Below are 26,402 nucleotides of genomic sequence, written 5' to 3' on the forward strand. Positions count from 1 at the left end.
TTACAATCTAGTGACCACAAGATTAGCCTAATAATGGCCTTTTGGCCCATGTTCTAGGTGCAAAGAACAAAGCTGAAATGAGTTTGGTATTTACATCCAGAAAGCTAGAAACCCTCCAATTTTAACTCTTTGTATAGAACTGACCCAATTGGCAAGAGAATTTGGAGAGTAAGTATTTTTAGCTGGGCACATTATTGCCCTAAAAAAAAAAAGGAGTTCTATTACTCAAAACAAAGAAAGAATAGGTACAGAGTCCCTCTTTATAGAAGGCACAATGACAAGCACTCTTAAACCCACAGTATAAGAAAAGTCTCCATCTCTAAGGAGACTGAAGTTTAACAAGCAGATAAGAGAAATAGAAAATAACCATAATACAGGGAAGAGGAAGATAAAATCCCTGCAAGAGGTTCAAACAAAGTAGTCCAGGCAATCAGAGGCAGAAATAGGCAGCTATTAGGGACAACTGAACAGCTTCATAAAATAAAACTTCTGAGAAGTTTTAAAGATGGCCAAGATTTTCACAAGTAATCATGAGCAATAGTATATTTTAGCTGTAAAAGAACCAGTGAAAACAGTTAAGCAATCTGATATCTGAGGAAAAATAAATGTATGCTACTGTATCAGATAGTTACCAACTTTGCTTGAGATAAAACTAGTAACATATATTTGGGATATATCATGTGCTGAGTGTGAGCTGTGCTAAGTCACTTCAGTCATATCTGACTCTTTGCAACCCTACCGACTGTAGCCAGCCAGGCTCCTCTGTCCATGGGGTTCTCCAGGCAAGAATACTGGAGTGGGTTGCTACGCCCTCCTCCAGGGGATCTTCCTGACCCAGGGTTCGAACACGCCTCTCTTACATCTCCTGCATTGGCAGGCAGGTTCTTTACCACTAGCGCCACCAGGAAGCCCCGACTGGATCATAGGGTCACCCAATGCTGGGTGAAGAATTCAAACTTAATCCTTTGACAAAGAGGAAACAGTGAAGGATTTAGGGAAGGAAGACAAATATATGTGGTACTTACCCCACCAGCCAAGATTTATTGAGATGATTGTGTCATACTATGATTTATAATAAGAAATATATGTTCAGTCTTTCTTCATCCTTAACTCTAGCACAGGCCTCCTAAAACCCTTGGAATTTTCTAAGTGATGAGAGTAACAAAGGTGTCTTTTGTGATACTTCTGAGGTGACTTCTGGACGGCAAGGAAGGAAGGACTGGTGGCTGGTTGCCCAGGGAAACACCCCTGTGATTAGATGGTTGGAACTTTCAGTTCCACCCCTCAGTCTCTGGGGAGAGGTGAGGGGGTGGAGGTTGACTCAGTCACCAATGATCAATGATTCAATAATGGAGTCTCCATAAACCCCAGAGGATGGGATTCTGACAGTTTCCAGGTTGGAGAAAACGTGGCGATTTGGGGAGGTGGAGAGCCTGGAGAAGGTATGGGAGGTCCACACAATGCAAGCTCCAGACACTTCCCCCAAGCCTTGCCCTATACTTTTGTTGTACCTTGCCACCCTGAGAGGCATTCTTTTATAACAAACCTGAAATCTAGTAAGTAGGCTACGTCTCTGAGTTCTACAGGTGGCTCTAGCAAATTAATCAAATCCAAGGAGGTTGTCATTGGAAGGCCTAATCTATCACCAAGTCAATCAGAGGCCCGGGTGACAGCTTGGACTTTCAACCGGAGTCTGAAATGCGGGGAAGGACAGCCTTGTAAGCCTGAACCCAGAACCTGCGTGATCTGACGTGATCCTCATGTAAATAGTGTCAGAACTGAATTGAATATTAGGACACCCAGCTGGCATCAGAGACCTGCTTGATGGTGTGAAGACTCACCCCTGCCCACTAGGCTGGAATTAGTACTAAAAGCCTTACATTTTCATGTAACATTATATCAGTTTAAGGAGTACAATGCAATGATTTGATATACGGTTGATCCTTGAACAACATAGGAGTTAAGGGCACTGATCCCTACACAGTCAAAAATCTTTGTATAGCTTATAACTTGACTCTTTGCATAAGTGGTCCTCTTCATCCACATTCAAGGTTATGCATCTGTGGGTCCAACCAACCAAGAACTGTGTAGTTCTGTAGTATTTACTATCAAAAACAAAATCCATGTGTAACTGGACCTCAGAACTCAAACCTCCTCTGTGTATATATTGTGAAATGATTATGGGTGTGGCACTTTTGAAAGTTTATTCCAGTATGTAAAATGTTTAGAACAGGGAGACAAATTTCCAGGTTATTGTGATTATTTCAAGGAGAGATTCACATTTTAGGCATGCCGCTGCTGCTGCTGCTAAGTCGCTTCAGTCATGTCTGACTCTGTGCGACCCCATAGACGGCAGCCCACCAGGCTCCCCCGTCCCTGGGATTCTCCAGGCAACAACACTGGAGTGGGTTGCCATTTCCTTCTCCAATGCATGAAAGTGAAAAGTGAAAGTGAAGTCACTCAGTCGTGTCTGACTCTTCGCAACCCCATGGACTGCAGCCTACCAGGCTCCTCCGTCCATGGGATTCTCCAGGCAAGAGTACTGGAGTGGCTTGCCATTGCCTTCTCCGATTTTAGGCATGAAGAAGAACCAAACAGAAAGTTCTCACTGCTATAATGGTTTCAATTAAATAACAGGGTGAACAAGAAAAGGAAAGGCTGAATGAGAGAGGCACTGGAGAAGAAGAGCCACCTGGAATGGCAGTTGACTGGATGCTGAGAATAGAGAAGAGGTGGCAGTCTTAAGGTCTGAAGGAGGATGGGAACATTGTTAACAGGGGAAGAAGAGGACATCTAAGTGAATTGATTCAGCCAGCCCTAAGTTGCAGCGTCAGGATTCATCCACATGGACACAAAGAATTTCTCTGAAGAAACATGCCTAGGGAGAAAAAAACCTACCGTAAACTCTTGGAAGGAGTTTGATTAGTGGAAAATGGAAGAGCAGCCAGTGAAAAAGAGAGAGAGGAAATGTAAGGAGGAGTTAGGAACATGACATTAGCAGGAAGGGGCCAAGGCCTTCCTGGCATCAAGAACAGAAGGAACAGAATTGTTTTCATAATTTTGTTGATTGATTGATTTTTGGCAGTACTGGGTCTCTGTTGCTGTACAGGGCTTTTCTCTAGTTGCAGAAAGCAAGATTACTCTTCGTTGCAGAGCTCAGGTTTCTCATTGCGATGACTTCTCTTGTTGTGGAGCATGGGCGCTGGAGCATTCTGGCTTCAGTAGTTGCTGCACGAGGGCTCAGGAGTTGCAGCTCCCGGGCTCTAGAGCACATGATCAATAGTTGTGGCACAGGGCCTTAGCTGCTCTGCAGCATGTGGGATCTTCCCAGATCAGGGATGGAACCCGTATCTCCTACACTGGCTGCCAGAGTCTTTACCACTGAGCCACCAGGGAAGCCCAGAACCGTTTTTTGTGAAGTATTTGCTTATAACCTATGTCCCTCCCTGATTCTAAATTACTTAAAAACAGGAAGGGCATAATTCATTCTTGTGTTTCCAGTGCACAGCACAAAGCCTGCCACTGAATAGTCAAGTAATGCAGAGGGATAAAGGGAGATTGGAAGGAAAAAAAATAGGGCATTAGGAGGCAAGGAGGAAGATTCTTTAAAAAGTCAGTTGGTGATTAAGAGACTGTTCTCAATAGAATGGTAGTAGTAAAAGCCAGCTTGCAAGTGGTTAAAGGTGTGACTAACGCAGAATGAGGACAATGAATACAGAAAGCTTGAGGGTGGTAAAGAGATCTGGGCAGTGAGTTTGGGAAAGTCTGAGACTGCTTTTTGTTTGTTGCTTTTTGTTTTGTTTACTGTGATCGAAAACTCATTTGAGATACTGTTCTCCAGTTTTTCCTTTTGATATTTAAAGCATTCACTCAGCTCTGTCCTTTCTCCAAAGTCTTCATGGCTTTTTTTTTGGGGGGGGGGCATTGTTCTCCCAAACTCTTAAGCCCTTAGGAGAAATGAGGGAATCTGTGGTTAAAGAAGAAGTTTCATGAAGGAAAATGAAGGGAGACATATTTCCCCCAGACTAGAGTCTTCCTCAGTCAGGGCAAGAAGAGGAGATAGAAAGAAAGTCAGGTTCCCAGAGAAAAGATGAAGGGCCCAGCAGTCCCTCAGAAGGAGGTAAGTCCTGAGAGACAGAGCGCTATGTGCTCTGTCTAGAAATAGGGCATCCAGAGCTAGCTCAGGGGTGATGCACACATGCCACAGAGAGTGGGAACAGACTTCTCAATGGTGACCAGTGACCAGGAGAACAGTGGCTGCCCTCATCACTCTTCCCCCATTCTCAACCCTTCCTACTGCAGAAGCTCTACTGGAGAGAAAGCATAAGCCCTAAGAGGGAAAGAAGTTAGCATATTTTTTTTACCACATCAGTAGAATGGCACTTTAAGTCAGGAATGTAGTTGCATTATAAGGACAGAGAGGTGGGTTGTTAGCTGAGTTTGTGCGTGGACTGAGCTTCACTGCAGCATGTTTGTAAGCAGAGAAGTAGGGGCCTGGAGACTGCAAAGTACAGTCAGAGGCACCCTGCACACACCCCATGATATGGGCAGCACCCCACAGATGACCAACTGGGCTGTCCTGAAAGAGGAGCTAGGATAGGAGAAACAGGAGTTAAGGAAATGCTCTTCAGATGATGTCTATTTTTTACCTAAAATTTTGAAGCTGATTCACCAACAGAGAGGACAGTAAAGGTTTGGAACAGTAATTTTGGGGAGTTGTATGAAAAGACAAACCAGTATATGTGTAAGTGGGCAGCAAGAAATGCCCAGCAGCCTTTGGGGAGCAAGCAGTCTGCAGTTATGGAAACCAGCATGTGTGTATGCATTTATGCATTGATCTCTGTGTGTAATTATATTCTACCTTGTTCAACAAAGCATAGAAGGTGCTTAGAGGGCATAAATGAGAACAGTAAAGTAAAAAATAAACCAGAAGCTGAGAAAATATATAAATATAGACTAGAATTCATAAGGAGGATGCTCTAGGCCACACAATTCTGTGTTTCTCCAGCCAACTCTCAGCCACCTGTACAAATGTTAATAGCTGGGCTGTGTGGGAACAGTGTGAGAACAAAGATAAAGGTAAGGAAATGAAGCCATTAGCTGCTCACGGCACTGAGCTTTGTTGGGAGAGTAAAATCAAGACAGGATGGATAGATTGAAAGAAATAGGGAGGGTGAATTTCAGAATACAATTAAGGAAAAGGGAGGCTGAGGCAGACTAGGAGGGACCTTGTGTGCCACCATGGAACCCATTGGACAGAGGAGGATCTGAAGTTTTTGTTAGGAAAGTGACAAGCTCAGTGACTTGGAAAACTATGTCTGGCAGCAGCATAGAAAGTATCTCAGTGGTTGTAAGATAGCAGTCAGGGATACTGCTTAAGACTCTAATGGAATAGCTCAACGGAGACCGAACTGGAGTGAAGTAATCACAAATAAAGTGTGCGGATAGGTGCTCTGAAGACAGTTCTCAAGGATTCAGTAAAATGGACTACCTCATTCACTTCCAAGGGGACTACAAATAAGCATGATCTTCCAAGAGGACAGCTACAATAGCTCCATGTAACTTTAAAAATGTTTGTACTTTTTGAGCTCAAAATTCCTTTTCTAGGGATCTACCTTAGGAAAATAATTGGTGCTACAAAAAAAGGTTTATCATCAAAGATGCTCACCGTGTTTTCTAAAATTCAAAAACATCTTAAATGTGCAGGAATGGGGGAACTATTAAAAAATTATAGCACATTTATATAACACACTACTATTTGATCATTAAAAATTGTGTGCTTAAAGACTGTGATAGAATGGGAGAAGCTCACAATAAACTATGAAGTTAAAATATTATCTTTTATATTAAATCTAAAATAATAGAAGGTTTGAAACAAATTTTCTAAATAAACATATGCATGAATTTGAATATTAGATTAAAATTCACCAAAATGTTAATTGGGTTTGCCTCACAGTGGTGAGACAGTAGATAATTTTTATTTTCTTCTCTCTACCTTTCCATATTTTCCAAATTATATTCAGTGAATACTCATCAACTATATAACCAGACAGTTACTTAAAAAAATGACCAAATACTATAAAGCAAATTCACAATTCATAAGAAGTTTGTGTTACTTGAAAACACAAGTACCTGAGAGAGAAATAAGTCTGTGTCTCAGCAATCAAAGATGCAGTGAATGTGCATTATCAGATGCTCCGTGATATCAACATTGCTTTTGCCGTAGCCAAAGATTCTGAATCTAATTATGTTTTCTTTGTTGTTTCACTATCCAAGAAAAAGGTGAATGAGAGGAATAAAATAAAATGTTACTGTTATGCTTTCACAGGTACAATCAAGGCACAGACTTCTATGAGGATATTCTTATTACACTTAGTGACATCCCTTTACATATCTTTTTAAAAATTCTTGATATAGTGTATTCAGATTCCAAATGGCCAGAAAATTCAAATAACCAGATTTTTGTGTAGGATATACAATCATTATTACTTTTCATAACAATTACAGTAAACTGCTTCAAGATACTTGTTATTGTCCCAAAACTCATGTGATGCTCAGAGTAGGGCTATTTTTCAATCTTCTAATTTTATAAAAAATTAACTCATGTATGATATAATAGACTTAATTATCTAAAATATTCAAGTAACCAGAGGAACCCCCTTATTCTCTAACAGTGCTGAGTGAAGACAATTTTCCACAAATTTATAATTTCTTTATTACTTTAGTAGCTAGTTGTAAGATATGAACAAGCGACTATGTCATCCTCATTTGCACAAATGTTCCTCTTGAACAGAAGGCGTGTAACTGAATGGAACTAGAAGAAACATCACCCACACTGACCAATCTTTCTTTAAATTCATGACATTCACAACTATTAATTTCAAGCATGCCCTTCACAGTGCCCAGCAATCACTGTGCATTTCCCTAGTCCTAATCCTAGGAAGATGATTCTGTATTTTCTCATCTCTCCTCAACCTTCCCACACCTCCTCTGCCTCTCTCAGCCTGATCTTCTTCTCAGCCCTTGACCTTGATTGTTATTTCACTGAGAAACAGAAACAATCAGAAGAGAACTTCCACAAGTTCCCACCCACACCTCCACCCACCCATCAGCATCTGGGCTCTAAATGCTGCCTTCTCTCCTGTTACCAGGGATGAACTGTCCGCGTTCCTATCTAAGGCTGAACTTTCCGCTTGTTCACTAGATCCCAACTGTTCTAAATATCCAAGAACATAGCTCCAGAAGTCCCTCCTCTTTCTTTCTCCTGCATCACCATTTTTCCCTCTTCACTAGATCATTCCATCAACATACAAAATGATGTTGTTTCTCTATGTTGCCTTCCATCTACAAGCTCATGTTTCCATTCTTTACAGCAATTCCTCTAAAGATTTTTTTTTCACAAAAGATTTATCTCTAAACCCTATTCTACCATTCTGTCTAGAACCTCCTTTAATCAAGCTTCTGCTTCTTATGCAAAAGAGGCTTTCCACCAATGGTACCCCACATTGCTAACCCAACAGCTAGTGCCTTTATCTGACCCCTCAATAATGTTTAACACCATTGTTTGTTCCCTCCTTATGGAACTACTTTATTAACTTGTCTTCCAGGATTTGCACTCTTGGTTTTCCTCCTATTTCTCAGCCATTGCTCATTTCTCCATATTTCATCAACCTCTAATATGGGGGTACCCCAGGATTCAGTCCTTGGCCCTCTTCTCTCTCATGTACATTCATTCCCTTCATGACTGCATTTCTCATCATGGCCTAACATTCTACCTATAAACTGACAACTCCTGAACTTTTATCTCTGGTCCAGACCTCTCCCCTGACTCCAAACCTGGATGCCCAACTGCCTACTCAATATCTCCACTTTGATGTCTACTGGGCATCTCTAACTTAACACTTAATCTTCCGCATAGAAGGCTTGCTCCTCATTTCAGTCTTCCTCTTTCTGTTTTGACCAAGGAGTCAACCTTGACACTTCTCTGTGTCTTATACCCTGGTCTGTCAGCAACATGTCATCTCTGTCTTCAAAATGTATCCAGAATCTAATGACTTCTCATCTTTTCTACCACTTCATTCCTGACCCAAGGCATTGTTATCTCTCTTCTGAATTATATGAAAAGCCTCCTGATTGGGCTCCCTTTCTCCCCTGTAGTCTACTCTCTTAAGAGCCGGAGAGATCCAAGTCATTACCACGGTCCACAAGACGGTGCACAATTTACCTCACCCAAACCTTCCCCCTCTGACCTCATTTCCTATGATTTCCTGCCCCCCGCCAACACACACCCACTCTGCTCCAGTCACACTGACTTTCCAACGTAGCAGACACACTCCCTGCTAAAGACCTTTCGCTATAATTCCCTCTGCTCTTCCCAAGCTATCTCCATGACTCACTCCCTTGCCTCCTTCAGATCTTTGCACAGATGTCACCTGCTCCATGAGGCATTTCCTGACCATCCTATTTAAAACTGCAACCCGCCCTCTCCACCAACACATCCTACCCCTTTTACCTGCTTTATTTTCCTTCTCAGCACTTATCACCACCTGCCGTGCTATTGATTTTATTTATCTGGCTAGGGGTTTGACTGTGTTTACTGTAGCAATGGGTGTCAGAAATTATATTTTCCTCAGGTGTTTTTGTTTTTGCCTCCCTTGTCTTTGGGTTCCCCAAGAGGCAGTCCATGGGGTCACACGAGTTGGACATGACTTGGCGACTGAATAACAACAACAGAGGTGCCTTAAATATCATTTGAGATGCAGAGTTCTTTCAGTGGTTATTATAAAGGAGCCCTAAGGATGTGGTGGTCAGGTGTGGGGGAAGAGGAAGCATTTTATAATCCTGTGATTAGGTCTCAGGCTTCAGTGAGCTTGTCTCCCTGGGCTGTGATCTTCACAGGTGCTTGTGATTCCTCCCTCCACCCCCACCTCTCTGAACCTCCCCCCCCCTCCCCATTACACACTTATGACAGACAAGAAGGTTAAAGTGTGTGGAGCTGGGTATTTCCCTTCCCTTAGGTCAGCTAGAAAAACCCTGGTACGTTAGGCTCTGATAAAATAGTTTCTCTTAAGGGCTCTGCTTAGTCACTCAGTCGTGTCCAACTCTTTGGGACCCCATGGACTGTAGCCCACCAGGCTCCTCTGTCCATGGGTATTCTCCAGGCTAGAACACTGGAGTGGTTTGCCATGCCCTCCTCCAGGGGATCTTCCCAACCCAGGGATTGAAACCAAGACTACTGCATTGCAGGTGGATCCTTTACTCTCTGAGCCACCAGGGAAGCCCAAAAATACTGGACTGGTAGCCTATCCCTTCTCCAGGGGATCTTCCTGACCCAGGAATTGAACCAGGGTCTCCTGCATTGCAGGCCGATTCTTTACCAACTGAGGTTCTCTTAAGGGCAGACCTTGTTAAAAAGAACAGAATGTTCTGGGTGTATTTCAAAATGGCCACTTTCCCCTCCCCTGGCAGAAACACAAGGGGATTTCTCTCTGATCTTTACTGTGAGAACCTAATAGGGCTGCTGGAGGTAAAACTCACAAAAATGTGGGGTCTTCCCCTAAGAGTGAGCCTCTCTGAAGTTTTCATCTCTCACGCTTGTCCGCATGGAGCCTCTAGCAATTTCTCAATTAGGTTTTCCAACTCTGGCACTGGTTCCCAAGGAGTTTTCTGCCCCTGGGCTTCTGATTCTCTATAACAGCCTGTTTGTCTCTCCAATTTTCATGGCAGTGGTTTGTCTTATGACCTCAGTTTTCTGAGGGATCTAAGAAGAGTTGTTGGTTTTCAGTTTGTTTAGCTTTTTGTTGTTGTGTGGAGGTAAGAATATTCATTGGAAAGACTGATACTGAGGCTGAAACTCCAATACTTTGACCACCTGATGCAAAGAACTAACTAATTGGAAAGGACCCTGATGCTGGGAAAGACTGAAGGTAGGAGAAGGGGACGACAGAGGATGAGAAGGTTGGATGGCATCACTGACTCAATGGACATGAGTTTGAGCAAGCTCTGGGAGTTGGTGATGGACAGGGAAGCCTGGAGTGCTGCAGTCCATGGGGTCACAAAGAGTCGGACACAACTGAACGACTGGACTGACTGGAGGTGACAAATGACTTCCAAACTCTTTACCTGCTGGACCAGAAACAAGAAATCCATATTATGTATTTCAATCATTTATTTTTATCTATTGTCCTCCTCTCCCACTAGAATGCAAGTTCTATGAGGGCAGGGATGTTTGTTCGGTATGTTCACCACAGGATCCCCAGTGCTTAGAACAGTGCTGGTGCATAGTAGGCTCTTGGAAATTATTTCCTTAAAGAAATTGAATAAATGAAATAACACAGTCCAGTAGTTTCTGCTAGCCCAGAAACTTCTTATTGGACCACTGAATAAGGGCCTTCACCTATACTGTCCCTCTTTTTCATCCTCCACTTTGCTCTTTACTTGGTTAATTGCTGTGCATTCATGTGTGAGCTTAAATGTCAGCTCCTCAGGGAAACCTTTCCTGACCTTCAGGTTGAGGATTATGAGCACTCATAACCCTGCGATTCTCTCTCGCACTTATTATGGTTAAATAGCTATATAATTATTTATTTAATATTTAATTTATCACGTTTATAAATTCTTTAAAGGGAGGAATATATGTCTTCTATTTATTTTAGTATCCCTGGCACCTAACAGACTGCTTGACATACATCGTGTGCTTAATCATTCAGTCATGTCCAACTCTGACGCACATTCAGTTCAGTTCAGTTCAGTCGCTCAGTCATGTCCAACTCTTTGTGACCCCATGAATTGCAGCACGCCAGGCCTCCCTGTCCATCACCAACTCCTGGAGTTCACTCAAACTCATGTCCATCAAGTCAGTGATGCCATCCAGCCATCTCATCCTCTGTCATCCCCTTCTCCTCCTGCCCCCAATCCCTCCCAGCATCAGGGTCTTTTCCAATGAGTCAACGCTTCACATGAGGTGGCCAAAGTATTGGAGTTTCAGCTTTAGCATCATTCCTTCCAAAGAACACCCAGGACTGATCTCCTTTAGGATGGACTGGTTGGATCTCCTTGCAGTCTGAGGGACTCTCAAGAGTCTTCTCCAACACCACAGTTCAAAAGCATCAATTCTTCAGTGCTCAGGTTTCTTCACAGTCCAACTCTCACATCCATACATGACCACTGGAAAAACCATAGCCTTGACTAGATGGACCTTTGTTGGCAAAGTAATGTCTCTGCTTTTGAGTATGCTATCTAGGTTGGTCATAACTTTCGTTCCAAGGAGTAAGTGTCTTTTAATTCCATGGCTGCAATCACCATCTGCAGTGATTTTGGAGCCCCCCAAAAAATAAAGTCTGACACTGTTTCCCCATCTATTTCCCATGAAGTGATGGGACCAGATGCCATGATCTTCGTTTTCTGAATGTTGAGCTTTAAGCCAACTTTTTCACTCTCCTCTTTCATCTTCATCAAGAGGTTTTTTAGTTCCTCTTCACTTTCTGCCATAAGGGTGGTGTCATCTGCATATCTGAGGTTATTGATATTTCTCCTGGCAATCTAGATTCCAACTTGTGCTTCTTCCAGCCCAGCGTTTCTCATGATGTACTCTGCATATAAGTTAAATAAGCAGGGTGACAATATACAGCCTTGACATACTCCTTTTCCTATTTGGAACCAGTCTGTTGTTCCATGTCCAGTTCTAACTGTTGCTTCCTGACCCACATATAGGTTTCTCAAGAGGCAGGTCAGGTGGTCTAGTATTCCCATCTCTTTCAGAATTTTCCACAGTTTATTGTGATCCACATAGTCAAAGGCTTTGGCATAGTCAATAAAGCAGAAATAGATGTTTTCCTGGAACTCTCTTGCTTTTTCCATGATCCAGCAGATGTTGGCAATTTGATCTCTGGTTCCTCTGCCTTTTCTAAAACCAGCTTGAACATTTGGAAGTTCACAGTTCATGTATTGCTGAAGCCTGGCTTGGAGAATTTTGACACACATTCAGTTCAGTTCAGTCGCTCAGTCCTGTCTGACTCTTTGCGACCCCATGAATTGCAGCACGCCAGGCCTCCCTGTCCATCACCAACTCCTGGAGTTCACTCAAACTCATGTCCATCGAGTCAGTGATGCCATCCAGCCATCTCATCCTCTGTCAGCCCCTCTCCTCCTGCCCCCAATCCCTCCCAGCATCAGAGTCTTTTCCAATGAGTCAAATCTTTGCATGAGGTGGCCAAAGTACTGGAGCTTCAGCTTTAGCATCATTCTCTCCAAAGAACACCCAGGGCTGATCTCCTTCAGAATGGACTGGTTGGATCTCCTTGCAGTCCAAGGGACTCTCAAGAGTCTTCTCCAACACCACAGTTCAAAAGCATCAATTCTTCAGCGCTCAGGTTTCTTCACAGTCCAACTCTCACATCCATACATGACCCCTGGAAAAACCATAGCCTTGACTAGACAGACCTTTGTTGGCAAAGTAATGTCTCTGCTTTTAGATACTCAGTAAATATTTGTTGTATGAATACAGACAGCAGTTGTCTAGGTAAGATAACTGTATTATTGATACTTAACAAATTGCCCCAAAACTTAGTGCTTTAACAATAACAATAATCATGTATTATCTCATATCTTCATAGACCTTCTATGGGTCAGGAATTCGAGAGTGGTTTTAGCTCAATGGTCTGACTGGAGGTCTCTCATGAGGTTATTGTTAAGACATCAGCCAGAGCTGCAACTATTTGAAAGCCTGTCTGGAGTTGAAGGATGGACATCTATGGTGGATCTTTCACATGGCTGGCAAGTTTGCAGTGACCATTGACAGGAGGTCTCTGTCGTTTCTCCTAGTGACCTCTTTTAAGACATATTGTCACAATATGACAATTAGCCTCCACCCCACAATATGACCATTAGCCTCCACCCCACAATATGACCATTAGATGGCCTGAGATGGGCCATCTAAGAGAGATCAAATGGAACTGTAATAATTTTTATGAGAAGTCCCAAGTCATAACTTATGTCACTTTCTGTTTGTGAAAAGGAAGTTCCTACATCAAGCCCCATTTAAAGGGCAGAGGGCTTAGACTCCCACATTTGCAAGAAATTGTGTCAAATAATTTGTGCACATAAATTAGCCTATTAATGGATAAAGGAATGAGGAAGAATTGATGCACTAACTCAAAATCAAACTTCATAATTTTGAAATAGAGAAGGAAAACAACTCTGCAATAGTTTAAGAGCAACAGAATAAGAATCAAAACAGTAGATTAATATCTGGAGAGATTACTTTTATAATATAGTTGTAGAGGTCTAATGTTCATAAATTATTTTCTACATTAGAATATCTTAGGGGAAAGAAAGAACAAATGCTGGAAGATCCAAATGCCAACAACCAACACAGTGATGCCGTGTGTGTGCATATGTATAATCAGTGTATAAGGTAATGAATGTGTTAGTCACTCAGTCATGTCCAACTCTTTGCAACCCCGTGGACTGTAGCCCACCAGGGTCCTCTGTCCATGGGATTCTCCAGGCAAAAACATTGGAGTGGGTTGCCATTCTCCTCTCCAGGCGATCTTCCAAACCCAGGGATCGAACCTAGGTCTCCTGCATTGCAGGCAGATTCTTTACTATCTGAGCCACCAGGAAAAGAAGGAATGGTAGTTGTAAAATAACTGCACCTTACATCCTTTCAGGGATTATAATACCTCTATAAATACCTGAAAAAGAAAATCTTCAGTCTGTCCACGCATTGTTGGGGTTGTGGGTGGAGGGCAGGGAGCACATAGAATTACTTTTTCTACTTACTCATAGCAGCCAAATGTCTGACCCTAGGATGAGAGAATTAAATAGATAAAGTACAAGGTTAGAATTTGAAAAGGTATCAATTACATATTCTATTGTAATAGTACGATCATGTATATTGCCAAGCATAACTTTAGCACAAGCCAAGATCCTCAAATCATGTTTTATAGAGAAGAAGATAGCCTCAACGTCTTAGTTCTCTTCCAGTTTGAGTGTATACTATCTGTCTGCTAAAAATCCTTCTCTAGCTTTAATTGACTGCTGCCATCTCCTTCCCTTCCTTTCCAGGGCCATTTTGAGCATGGAAGAATGGTTTATAAATCACTTAAACAAGAAATAGCCCACACCACATAAGAAATATGTGAATGTAAGAATGGTGGTAATTTATAGGCGATGAAAAGTCTAGTTTAAAAAATACACGTGTGTTTGTACATCTGTCTGTGTGTATTCCTTTTTATTCATCTGACTTCCTACTGAATAAAGGTTTCACATCAGTGACCTTTCCGTATAACAAAAATATATTCCTTTAGGTTCTCAAACATTGTTATTTTAATTTAATCACCATTAATAGATATTTTGTAAAATAATATAGATTTTTCTACATTTTTGAACAAAGTATTCTAAATATTAACCTTTGCATGATGACTCCAGATTATCTTTATGATTATTAAGCATTATTCCATATTTTACAAAGCAATCTAGTGCAACAGAAAGATTATTAGATTAGGAACCACAAAAACTTAATCAAGATCTTCAACCTCCCTTACAGTTTCTTCATCTATAAAATGGAAACAATATCTTTCCTCTATTCTTCATTGTTTATGATAATATTATATTATATAACATATGTAACTGTTATCAGTTAATTTTTGATTATAAGAATGATGGTTGTTGTTCAGTTGCTCAGTTGTGTCCAACTCTTTACAACCTCATGGACTGCAGCACGCCAGGCTTCCTTGTCCTTCACTATCTCCCAGAGTTTGCTCAAACTCATGTCCATCGAGTCAGTGATGCCATCCAACCACCTCAACCTTCGTCATCCCCTTCTCCTCCTGCCTTCAGTCTTTCCCAGCATCAGGGTCTTTTCAAATGAGTCAGCTCTTTGCATCAGGTGGCCAAAGTATTGGAATTTCAGTTTCATCATCAGTCCCTCCAATGAATATTCAGGATTGATTTCCTTTAGGATTGACTGGTATGATCTCCTTGCAGTCCAAAAGACTCAAGAGTCTTCTCCAGCAATACAGTTTGAAAGCACCAATTCTTCGGTACTCAGCCTTCTTTATGGTCCAACACTCATATCCATGACTACTGGAAAAGCCATTGCTTTGACCAGACAGAACTTTGTTGGCAAAGTGATGTCTCTGCTTTTTAATAACCTGTCTAGGTTTGTCAGCTTTTCTTCCAAGGAGCAAGCATCTTTTAATGTCACGGCTGCAGTCACCATTCAGGGTGATTTTGAAACCCAAGAAAATAAATTCTGTCATTGCTTTGATTTTTTTCCCATCTATTTGCCATGAAGTAATGGGAGCCAATATCATGATTTTAGTTTTTTGGATGTTAAGTTTTAAACCAGCTTTATCACTCTCCTTTTTCACTTTCATCAAGAGGCATTTTAATTCCTCTAAGCTTTCTGCCATTATGGTGGTTTCATCTTCATATCTGAGATTATTGATATTTCCCCCAGCAAACTTGTTTCTAGCTTGAGCTTCATCCAGCCTGGCATTTTGCATGGTGTACTCTGCATATAAGTTAAATAAACCTTGTCATACTCCTTTCCCAATTTTGAACCAGTCTGTTGTTCCATGACCAGTTCTAACTGTTCTTTCTTATCCTGCATACAGGTTTCTCAGAAGGCAGGTAAGGTGGTCTGGTATTCCCATCTCTTTCAGAATTTTCCACAGTTTTTTGTGATCCACACTGTCAAAGGCTTTAGTGTAATCAATGCGGTAGAAGTAGATGTTCTCTGGAATTCCCTTGCTTTTTCTGTGATCCAACATATGCTGGCGATTTGATCTCAGTTTCTCTGCCTTTTCTAAATCCAGCTTGAACATCTGGAAGCTCTCAATTCATGTACTGTTGAAGCCTAACTTAAAGGATTTTGAGCATTACCTTATTATCATGTGAAATGAGCACAATTGTGTGGCAGTTTGAACATTCTTTTGGATTGCTTTTCTTTGGGATTGGAATGAAAAGTGACTTTTTCCAATCTTGTGGCCACAGCTGAGTTTTCCAAATTGGCAGGCATACTTTAACAGTGCAGCACTTTAACAGCATAATGTAGATACTAAAATAAAGGACTTTTTAGCTTAAGAAGTATTATGCAACTCTGATTTTGATGCTTTTATGTTTATTGTATATAAATCATGATTCCCCAAAGCAATTAAATTATGCTTAAATTTACAGTAAATAGATTCTGAGTAATGGACTGTCCTATGGGGGAAAAAAATCTACTTTTGATCAATGGTTTTTATAATACCCATATTTAGTATACAGAGTTCTCTTTTTTGCTTATTTTTTTCCTTCTTTACTCTCTCAATCCACTCCAGTATTCTTACCTGGAGAAGTCCATGGACAGAGAAGCCTGATGAGTACAGTTCATGGGGTCACAGAGTCAGACACGACTGGGCAACTAACACTTTGTCACTTGCTCTCTGGCTAGTTGAGCTTGCTAGATGAGAAACCTCTGAATAACTGAAGTTTTATATTCTACGTATCTTTTCTTAGTGCAAATGTACATGCCATGAGTGCTTTACTTAATACAATATTCCTGTGTTTATATCTCTGAAAATAGATATAAAAATACAGCCAACACTGACCAATAGAGTAGTCGGCAACGGCACTGATCGTGGTCATCATTGTTAAGTTTCCCAAGTTTTGGGGGAAAGTACTACAGCGATATATTTCTAATATTATCATCAGATTTTACTACACTGATTTCTCAGAAACCACAGGTTTGGCCAGCCACATTACCAAACAGAGTGAATAGTATTGGGGGCATTCTCTCTCCAGAGCTATTGTATAAAGCATGGAACCTCTCCTCCAGAGAAAACTTTCAATTTCACCATCCCATTTCCATCACAGAACAAACAGAATAACTGAGCTATGGAAGCTATGGGATCCACATTTGACAGAGACTTTAAAAGTCATGTCACTGTGATTGATACCTAGGATAGCAGTTTCTAAACAGTGAACTGTGGACCAGGGCATCAGAAGTAACTGCCAAACCTACTGCTGGTTCTAACCTCATAGTATTGAAGATGAAGTGTAGGTATCTGTATTTTGAACAAAATGTCCAAGTGATTCTCCTGAATAAGTCATTTTTGAGAATCACTGGTCAAAATTGGAGGACTCAGGGTGCCCACCTCTCTGCATTATCTCACTGTTAATAGAAAATTCATAGAGAGGCCCAGGATTTTGTCATTGCCTCTGTTTTTATTGTTTAGTCACTCAGTAGTGTCTGGCTCTTCTGCGACCCCATGGACTGTAACTCACCAGGCTCCTCTGTCCATGGGATTTCCCAGGCAAGAATACTGGAATGGGTTGCCACTTCCTTCTCCAGGGTATCATCCTGAGCCAGGAATCAAACCCAGGTCTCCTGCCTTGAGGGCAGATTCTTTACTATCTGCTGCTGCTGCTGCTGCTAAGTCGCTTCAGTCGTGTCCGACTCTGTGCGACCCCACAGATGGCAGCCCACCAGGCTCCGCCGTCCCTGGGATTCTCCAGGCAAGAACACTGGAGTGGGTTGCCATTTCCTTCTCCAATGCATGAAAACGAAAAGTGAAAGTGAAGTCGCTCAGTCGTGTCCAACTCTTAGTGACCCCATGGACTGCAGCCTACCAGGCTCCTCCATCCATAGGATTTTCCAGGCAAGAGTACTATCTGAGCCACCAGGAAAGCCCTCTAAAAAACATTCACATTAAAAAAAAAAAGTTAAATTGATCAGTGATGATAGCCAATGAAACAGTTAAAAATGATCTGTGTGTTAGAAAGCAAAGAACAGCTGGTAAAATAAAATCTCAGGTGACCTGAACACCAACTATTAAAGATAGCGTCCTGGCTCTCCACTTCATGAATGGATGACCCCCTCTGGCACTCCATCTATTTGTATAAGGCAATCCTTTATGCCTAGGAGCTTTGTGTGTTGAGTTGCAAAAAAAGATGTAAATGTGGGCTAAGAATATCTTTTCCATCAGAAAATTTGAAGTCCATTGGGAAAGACAGAACTAATATTCACTAAATAATAAAGAGGATACAGTGTAGGAACTCACTGAGACAATGGAAGTTCAAGAGATGGAAAACAAGTTGCACTAAGGCTGGGAAGATCAAAAGAGATAAGGATGGGACTTAGGTGATCTTGGAAGCAGGAAAAGTAGTAAACCCAAGCAAAGAAGTAGGAATAACAATCATAGGGAAAAGAGAATAACAATCATAGAAAAGGGAAGAGACCTACATTATTGTCCCCAAGGTGGGAGTTGGGAGCAGGAAGAAGAGATCAGCTCTCTATCCAGTGGATGTTGGCCAATAACCAATGCCATTATTACATCTTGTTTTTCAGAGAACCCTTCTTCATAGGCATCGTCTGTCATGGCGAAGAGGACTGATTCTGTTTTTCCATTTTCCCCCTTCAGAAAACGGACTAATCTTTGATTTCCCTTTTTAAAAATATTTATTTACTTGGCTGCCCCACGACTCTTAGTTGCACCACACAGATTTCACTGCAGCAGGCAACTCTTAGTTGTAACATGTGGAATCTGTCCCCTGACTAGGGATCAAACTCACATCTCCTGTAGCGGAAGTGTAGAATTTAGCCACTGGACCACCAGGGAAGCCCCTAATCTTCCATTTCTGAATGCTTTGATGTAAACTAACAGATTTCACAATTTTTAGTTCTCCCAGGTCCTCCAGTCGTCCTGTCATAGGTAGATAAAATAGCCTTTCATATTTTAATGATATATTTTGATCAGTCAGGTACATGTGTACCTAAAGGGAAATCAAAACATAGCTATCTCATATTATGCCAGGCACCATGGGAAGTACTACACATACAGTATCTTACTGAATTCTCACAACATTTCATTATGAAACTCTTATCCCCATTTTTCAGATGAAAATCACACAAAAAAGAGAAGGTAAGCAATTTGCCCAAGTTCACACAGTAAGCGGTAGAGGCTAGAACTGTGCCTACATTTACTTTACTCCAAGTTAGTTAAACTAACTCAAATTTTCTACAGATAAGAAATTAAGATTCCTGATGTTACTTTATTACACCTAAGACCTTATGGTCACTGTGTAACAGAACCACCTATGATATACTTTTAACCTGTAAAGCTTGGATCCTACCTTGGAACTACTGAATGAGAGTGTCCAGGGCAGGGCTGGAAATCTGGAATAATAGTCTCTAAGCCCCACAGGTGTTTATGATGTGTAGCCTGGATGGAGAACAATGATCCAGTTTAGTGGCAAGGGCTGAGAAATGTGTGTGTGGCCTAGATGCTACTTCTTTTGAATATATACAAGTCTGCATAAGGCTCCTCTTATGCAGAGGAAATGTGTAGTATCTTTCTATTCATACCACTGGAAACAACCATAATAAAGAAAGCAGTGATGATGATAACAGAAGCAAGTTTGAGAAGACACTCTACCTTAGAAGAGCTCAACCAATTCCAAATTTGAAAGAGTTATGAAATGTCACTATTTCTAGTCAGCAGGGGCCTATGGGATTGTTGCATTCTCAAAAAAAATTTTTTTAATGTGTTATACTAGCACTGTTGTTTGTGGTTTACAGATACACTTCTGGAGTTGAACCCTATTTAAGATGAACACAGTTACTAGCTTTGGTCATTTCAACATATATTTTTTTGCATCCTTAGAAATGATTTTATTTAAGTACTAAGAAGGGTCAGATTTGGGCATCATTAAATAACAACAGCCTTGTTGATCACGATCTTAATAGATTTAGATGTTTTCTTAATGAGCGTGTGGTTATTGTAGGCAAATGGGTTTGAGATAACCACAGCAGGCTAGGAGAATCAAAATGGAAAGTATTTGGAAATAAAGTGGGATACATAAGTTTGGGTCAATCCTTCATCCTTTTTTGCCATGCTAAGTCGCTTCAGTCATGTCTGACTCTTTGTGACCCTATAGAGTGTAGCCCACTGGGCTCCTTCTGTCCATGGGATTTTGAGCTGGACTATAAAGAAAGCTGAGTGCCAAAGAATGGATGCTTTTGAACTCTGGTGTTGGAGAAGACTCTTGAGAGTCCCCTGGACTGCAAGGAGATCCAAACAATCCATCCTAAAGGAAATCAGTCCTGAATATTCATTGGAAGGACTGATGCTGAAGCTGAAACTCCAATACTTTGGCCACCTGATGCGAAGAACTGACTCATCTAAAAAGACCCTGAATGAATGGATACAAAAACAAGACCCATACATATGTTGTCTACAAGAGACCCACCTCAAAACAGGGGACACATACAGACTGAAAGTGAAGGGCTGGAAAAAGATTTTCCATGCAAATAGGGACCAAAAGAAAGCAGGAGTAGCAATACTCATATCAGATAAAATAGACTTTAAAACAAAGACTGTGAAAAGAGACAAAGATGGTCACTACATAATGATCAAAGGATCAATCCAAGAAGAAGATATAACAATTATAAATATATATGCACCCAACACGGGAGCACAGCAGTATGTAAGACAAATGCTAACAAGTATGAAAGGAGAAATTAACAATAACACAATAATAGTGGGAGACTTTAATACCCCACTCACACCTATGGATAGATCAACTAAACAGAAAATTAACAAGGAAACACAAACTTTAAACGATACAATAGACCAGTTAGACCTAATTGATATCTATAGGACATTTCATCCCAAAACAATGAATTTCACCTTTTTCTCAAGCGCACATGGAACCTTCTCCAGGATAGATCACATCCTGGGCCATAAAGCTAGCCTGGGTAAATTCAAAAAAATAGAAATCATTCCAAGCATCTTTTCTGACCACAATGCAGTAAGATTAGATCTCAATTACAAGAGAAAAACTATTAAAAATTCCAACATATGGAGGCTGAACAACACGCTGCTGAATAACCAACAAATCACAGAAGAAATCAAAAAAATCAAAATTTGCATAGAAACGAATGAAAATGAAAACACAACAACCCAAAACCTGTGGGACACGGTAAAAGCAGTCCTAAGGGGAAAGTTCATAGAAATACAGGCACACCTCAAGAAACAAGAAAAAAGTCAAATAAATAACCTAACTCTACACCTAAAGCAACTAGAAAAGGAAGAAATGAAGAACCCCAGGGTTAGTAGAAGGAAAGAAATCTTAAAACTTAGAGCAGAAATAAATGCAAAAGAAACAAAAGAGATCATAGCAAAAATCAACAAAACCAAAAGCTGTTTTTTTGAAAGGATAAATAAAATTGACAAACCATTAGCCAGACTCATCAGGAAACAAAGGGAGAAAAATCAAATCAATAAAATTAGAAATGAAAATGGAGAGATCACAACAGACAACACAGAAATACAAAGGATCATAAGAGAGTACTATCAACAATTATATGCCAATAAAATGGACAACGTGGAAGAAATGGACAAATTCTTAGAAAAGTACAACTTTCCAAAACTCGATCAGGAAGAAATAGAAAATCTTAACAGACCCATCACAAGCACGGAAATTGAAACTGTAATCAAAAATCTTCCAGCAAACAAAAGCCCAGGTCCAGATGGTTTCACAGCTGAATTCTACCAAAAATTTAGAGAAGAGCTAACACCTATCCTGCTCAAACTCTTCCAGAAAATTGCAGAGGATGGTAAACTTCCAAACTCATTCTATGAGGCCACCATCACCCTAATACCAAAACCTGACAAAGATCCCACAAAAAAAGAAAACTATAGGCCAATATCACTGATGAACATAGATGCAAAAATCCTTAACAAAATTCTAGCAATCAGAATCCAACAACACATTAAAAAGATCATACACCATGACCAAGTGGGCTTTATCCCAGGGATGCAAGGATTCTTCAATATCCACAAATCAATCAATGTAATACACCACATTAACAAATTGAAAAATAAAAACCATATGATTATCTCAATAGATGCAGAGAAAGCCTTTGACAAAATTCAACATCCATTTATGATCAAAACTCTCCAGAAAGCAGGAATAGAAGGAACATACCTCAACATAATAAAAGCTATATATGACAAACCCACAGCAAACATTATCCTCAATGGTGAAAAATTGAAAGCATTTCCTCTAAAGTCAGGAACAAGACAAGGGTGCCCACTTTCACCATTACTATTCAACATAGTTTTGGAAGTTTGGGCCACAGCAATCAGAGCAGAAAAAGAAATAAAAGGAATCCAAATTGGAAAAGAAGAAGTAAAGCTCTCACTGTTTGCAGATGACATGATCCTCTACATAGAAAACCCTAAAGACTCCACCAGAAAATTACTAGAACTAATCAATGACTATAGTAAAGTTGCAGGATATAAAATCAACACACAGAAATCCCTTGCATTCCTATACACTAATAATGAGAAAACAGAAAGAGAAATTAAGGAAACAATTCCATTCACCATTGCAACAGAAAGAATAAAATACTTAGGAATATATCTACCTAAAGAAACTAAAGACCTATATATAGAAAACTATAAAACACTGGTGAAAGAAATCAAAGAGGACACTAACAGATGGAGAAATATACCATGTTCATGGATTGGAAGAATCAATATAGTGAAAATGAGTATACTGCCCAAAGCAATTTATAGATTCAATGCAATCCCTATCAAGCTACCAACAGTATTCTTCACAGAGCTAGAACAAATAATTTCCCAATTTGTATGGAAATACAAAAAACCTCGAATAGCCAAAGCGATCTTGAGAAAGAAGAATGGAACTGGAGGAATCAACCTACCTGACTTCAGGCTCTACTACAAAGCCACAGTTATCAAGACAGTATGGTACTGGCACAAAGACAGAAATATAGATCAATGGAACAAAATAGAAAGCCCAGAGATTAATCCACGCACATATGGACACCTTATCTTTGACAAAGGAGGCAAGAATATACAGTGGATTAAAGACAATCTCTTTAACAAGTGGTGCTGGGAAAACTGGTCAACCACTTGTAAAAGAATGAAACTAGAACACTTTCTAACACCATACACAAAAATAAACTCAAAATGGATTAAAGATCTAAACGTAAGACCAGAAACTATAAAACTCCTAGAGGAGAACATAGGCAAAACACTCTCTGACATACATCACAGCAGGATCCTCTATGACCCACCTCCCAGAATATTGGAAATAAAAGCAAAAATAAACAAATGGGACCTAATTAACCTTAAAAGCTTCTGCACATCAAAGGAAACTATTAGCAAGGTGAAAAGACAGCCTTCAGAATGGGAGAAGATAATAGCAAATGAAGCAACTGACAAACAACTAATCTCGAGAATATACAAGCAACTCCTACAGCTCAACTCCAGAAAAATAAATGACCCAATCAAAAAATGGGCCAAAGAACTAAATAGACATTTCTCCAAAGAAGACATACAGATGGCTAACAAACACATGAAAAGATGCTCAACATCACTCATTATCAGAGAAATGCAAATCAAAACCACTATGAGGTACCATTTCACGCCAGTCAGAATGGCTGCGATCCAAAAGTCTACAAGTAATAAATGCTGGAGAGGGTGTGGAGAAAAGGGAACCCGCTTACATTGTGGTGGGAATGCAAAATAGGACAGCCACTATGGAGAACAGTGTGGAGATTCCTTAAAAAACTGGAAATAGAACTGCCTTATGATCCAGCAATCCCACTGCTGGGCATACACACTGAGGAAACCAGAAGGGAAAGAGACACGAGTACCCCAATGTTCATCGCAGCACTGTTTATAATAGCCAGGACATGGAAGCAACCTAGATGTCCATCAGCAGATGAATGGATAAGAAAGCTGTGGTACATATACACAATGGAGTATTACTCAGCCACTAAAAAGAATACATTTGAATCAGTTCTAATGAGGTGGATGAAACTGGAGCCTATTATACAGAGTGAAGTAAGCCAGAAAGAAAAACACCAATACAGTATACTAACGCATATATATGGAATTTAGAAAGATGGTAACAATAACCCTGTGTACGAGACAGCAAAAGAGACACTGATGTATAGAACAGTCTTATGGACTCTGTGGGAGAGGGAGAGGGTGGGAAGATTTGGGAGAATGGCATTGAAACATGTAAAATATCATGTATGAAACGAGTTGTCAGTCCAGGTTCGATGCACGATACTGGATGCTTGGGGCTGGTGCACTGGGACGACCCAGAGGGATGGAATGGGGAGGGAGGAGGGAGGAGGGTTCAGGATGGGGAACACATGTATACCTGTGGCGGATTCATTTTGATATTTGGCAAAACTAATACAATTATGTAAAGTTTAAAAAATAAAATTAAAATTAAAAAAAAATAAATAAAACAAAATAAATAAATAAATAAAAAGACCCTGATGCTGGGAAAGATTGAAGGTGGGAGGAGAAAGGGATGACAGAGGATGAGATGGTTGGATGGCATCACCGACTCAATGGACATGAGTTTGAGTGAACTCCAGGAGTTGGTGATGGACAGGCAGGCCTGGCATGCTGCAGTCCATGGGGCTGCAAAGAGTCGGCTGAGTAACTGAACTGAACTGAGACTGTAGTCTGCTGGGCTCCTTCTGTCCATTGGATTTTCCAGGCAAGCACCCTTTTGGGGAGCAACAATTAATATCCATGTTATTCAGAGGACCATTCCAAAATAATTATATTTGAAACTAAATGTTCTTTCTTTGGGGAAAAAAACCATCACTTGAATGTTGTCTATGTGAAATGAGACCTGTAAAGGAAACTCAGTATCTTTCATCTTCCTTAAGAACTGAGATACAAAGTAGAAGGCAAGAATGAAACTAAGCTTCATAAGCTTTATAAAGCTTCTATCAATCATTTGCTTGATTGTGGCATATTTGAAGCTCTATACGAACGCGTCAGTTCAAAAGCAATTGAAAATTGCCAAGAAATGTATTTGTGTTGAATTGTTTGACATTTTCTAAATATTAATGCAAGAGAATATATGTGATAAGTCAACTTCTGGAGATAGGAGGTTTACCTATCATTAGATTTTATGTAACCACTTTTAACTGCCTAGGCTTTCAAAAATAGACAAGGACATAGCAATTAAAGAGCAGTTTTGAAACACATAAAACTCACTCCAAGCAATAAAATTAAGGTCATACATTTATTTGCCTACCAGCTCCTGCATATTCTTTTGTTGTTACAAATGGTTTAATACAGACAAGAAGGGCAACCTACCTAACATCCCCCTATTCTATGATTCCCTAGGAAATGGCAATTATCACTGGAAATTAACAGAGAGAGAAAGTTGAAAAGAGAAGTTAGCATCATAATTTCTCGTTTTACCATGTCCAAACAGCAACAGATTTTTTTTTAAGTGACTAGTTTTATGCAATTAGAACCTTCTGCCATTTGATGAGAACACATTGTTGGAACTTATTCTTAGAGCAACTTCACCTAACAGAAACATCTCCAAAGCATCAACTGAAAAACAGACTTGTATTTAGCAGAGTAAAATCTAGAATAGCAAAGTGTGTAGAGCAGTTTTACATAAATACTTTTGAAATCATAGGTTATAATGATCTACCAAATACTGGTGGTGATTCTGAAAGCACCATGGGTAGACAGAGGATCTGCTGTGTATCTGATACCATTTCACCAAGACCCAGTCTTCCCAGCAATGATTCTTGGCTCTCAGTGAGTCAAACAGACTCACTCTGCAAAGGTGAAGGAAGGCAAGAGGCTGAGTAACGTAACATTTTTTAAAGTGAATTCCCCATTTTACATCTTAGCCCTAGGTTTATGGAATCATAAAACATTCCATCCGGAAAGAACCCTAAAGATCATCCAGCAAGCCCTTCATTTTACAGGTGAGGAAACTTAGACCCAGAGGACTGAAGTGGCTAGTTCAAGGTCATATTCCAAGTTCACTGCTGAACTACTGGGTATATCATCAGTTCCCCGGCTTATTAGAGAGAGAAAGAGACAGATTTCCCTTTCACGTTCAACCAACTATAAATTCTTTGAGGTTAACAACTAGGTCTTTTTTTTTTTTTGGAAGGTGCTAAACCCATTGGTCATTCCCATATTAATGCCTTGAGTGCTTTAGACATGCAACATCTAGATGTTTCTGTGGAAGTGTGAAAGGGAGGTTTGTTTGCAACTATGTGGAGGGGAACAGGGAGACTCTATCCCACAGGAATGTAGGAGGTTTGTTGAACTTGCCATCACATTTTAAAAATGTCTATCCCTACGTCCTAACTAACTACTTGTATGACCTTAAGAAAGTTACTTGATGTCCCTATGCCTCAATTTCCTCATATAATCAGGATAATAACAATTACTTCCAAGGTTGTTGTAAAATTAGATTTCAGGTTGTCAAGTAAATTATGAAAATACCAAGGAAAATGCCTGGCATTTGCTAGGTACTCATTAAACATTAGTTCTCTTTATTGTTGTTTTCATTCACCATTACCCCTACCAGAAAGATCTAAT

Source organism: Bubalus kerabau, chromosome 10 (genome assembly GCF_029407905.1).
Source record: "Bubalus kerabau isolate K-KA32 ecotype Philippines breed swamp buffalo chromosome 10, PCC_UOA_SB_1v2, whole genome shotgun sequence".
Taxonomy (NCBI): Eukaryota; Metazoa; Chordata; class Mammalia; order Artiodactyla; family Bovidae; genus Bubalus; species Bubalus kerabau.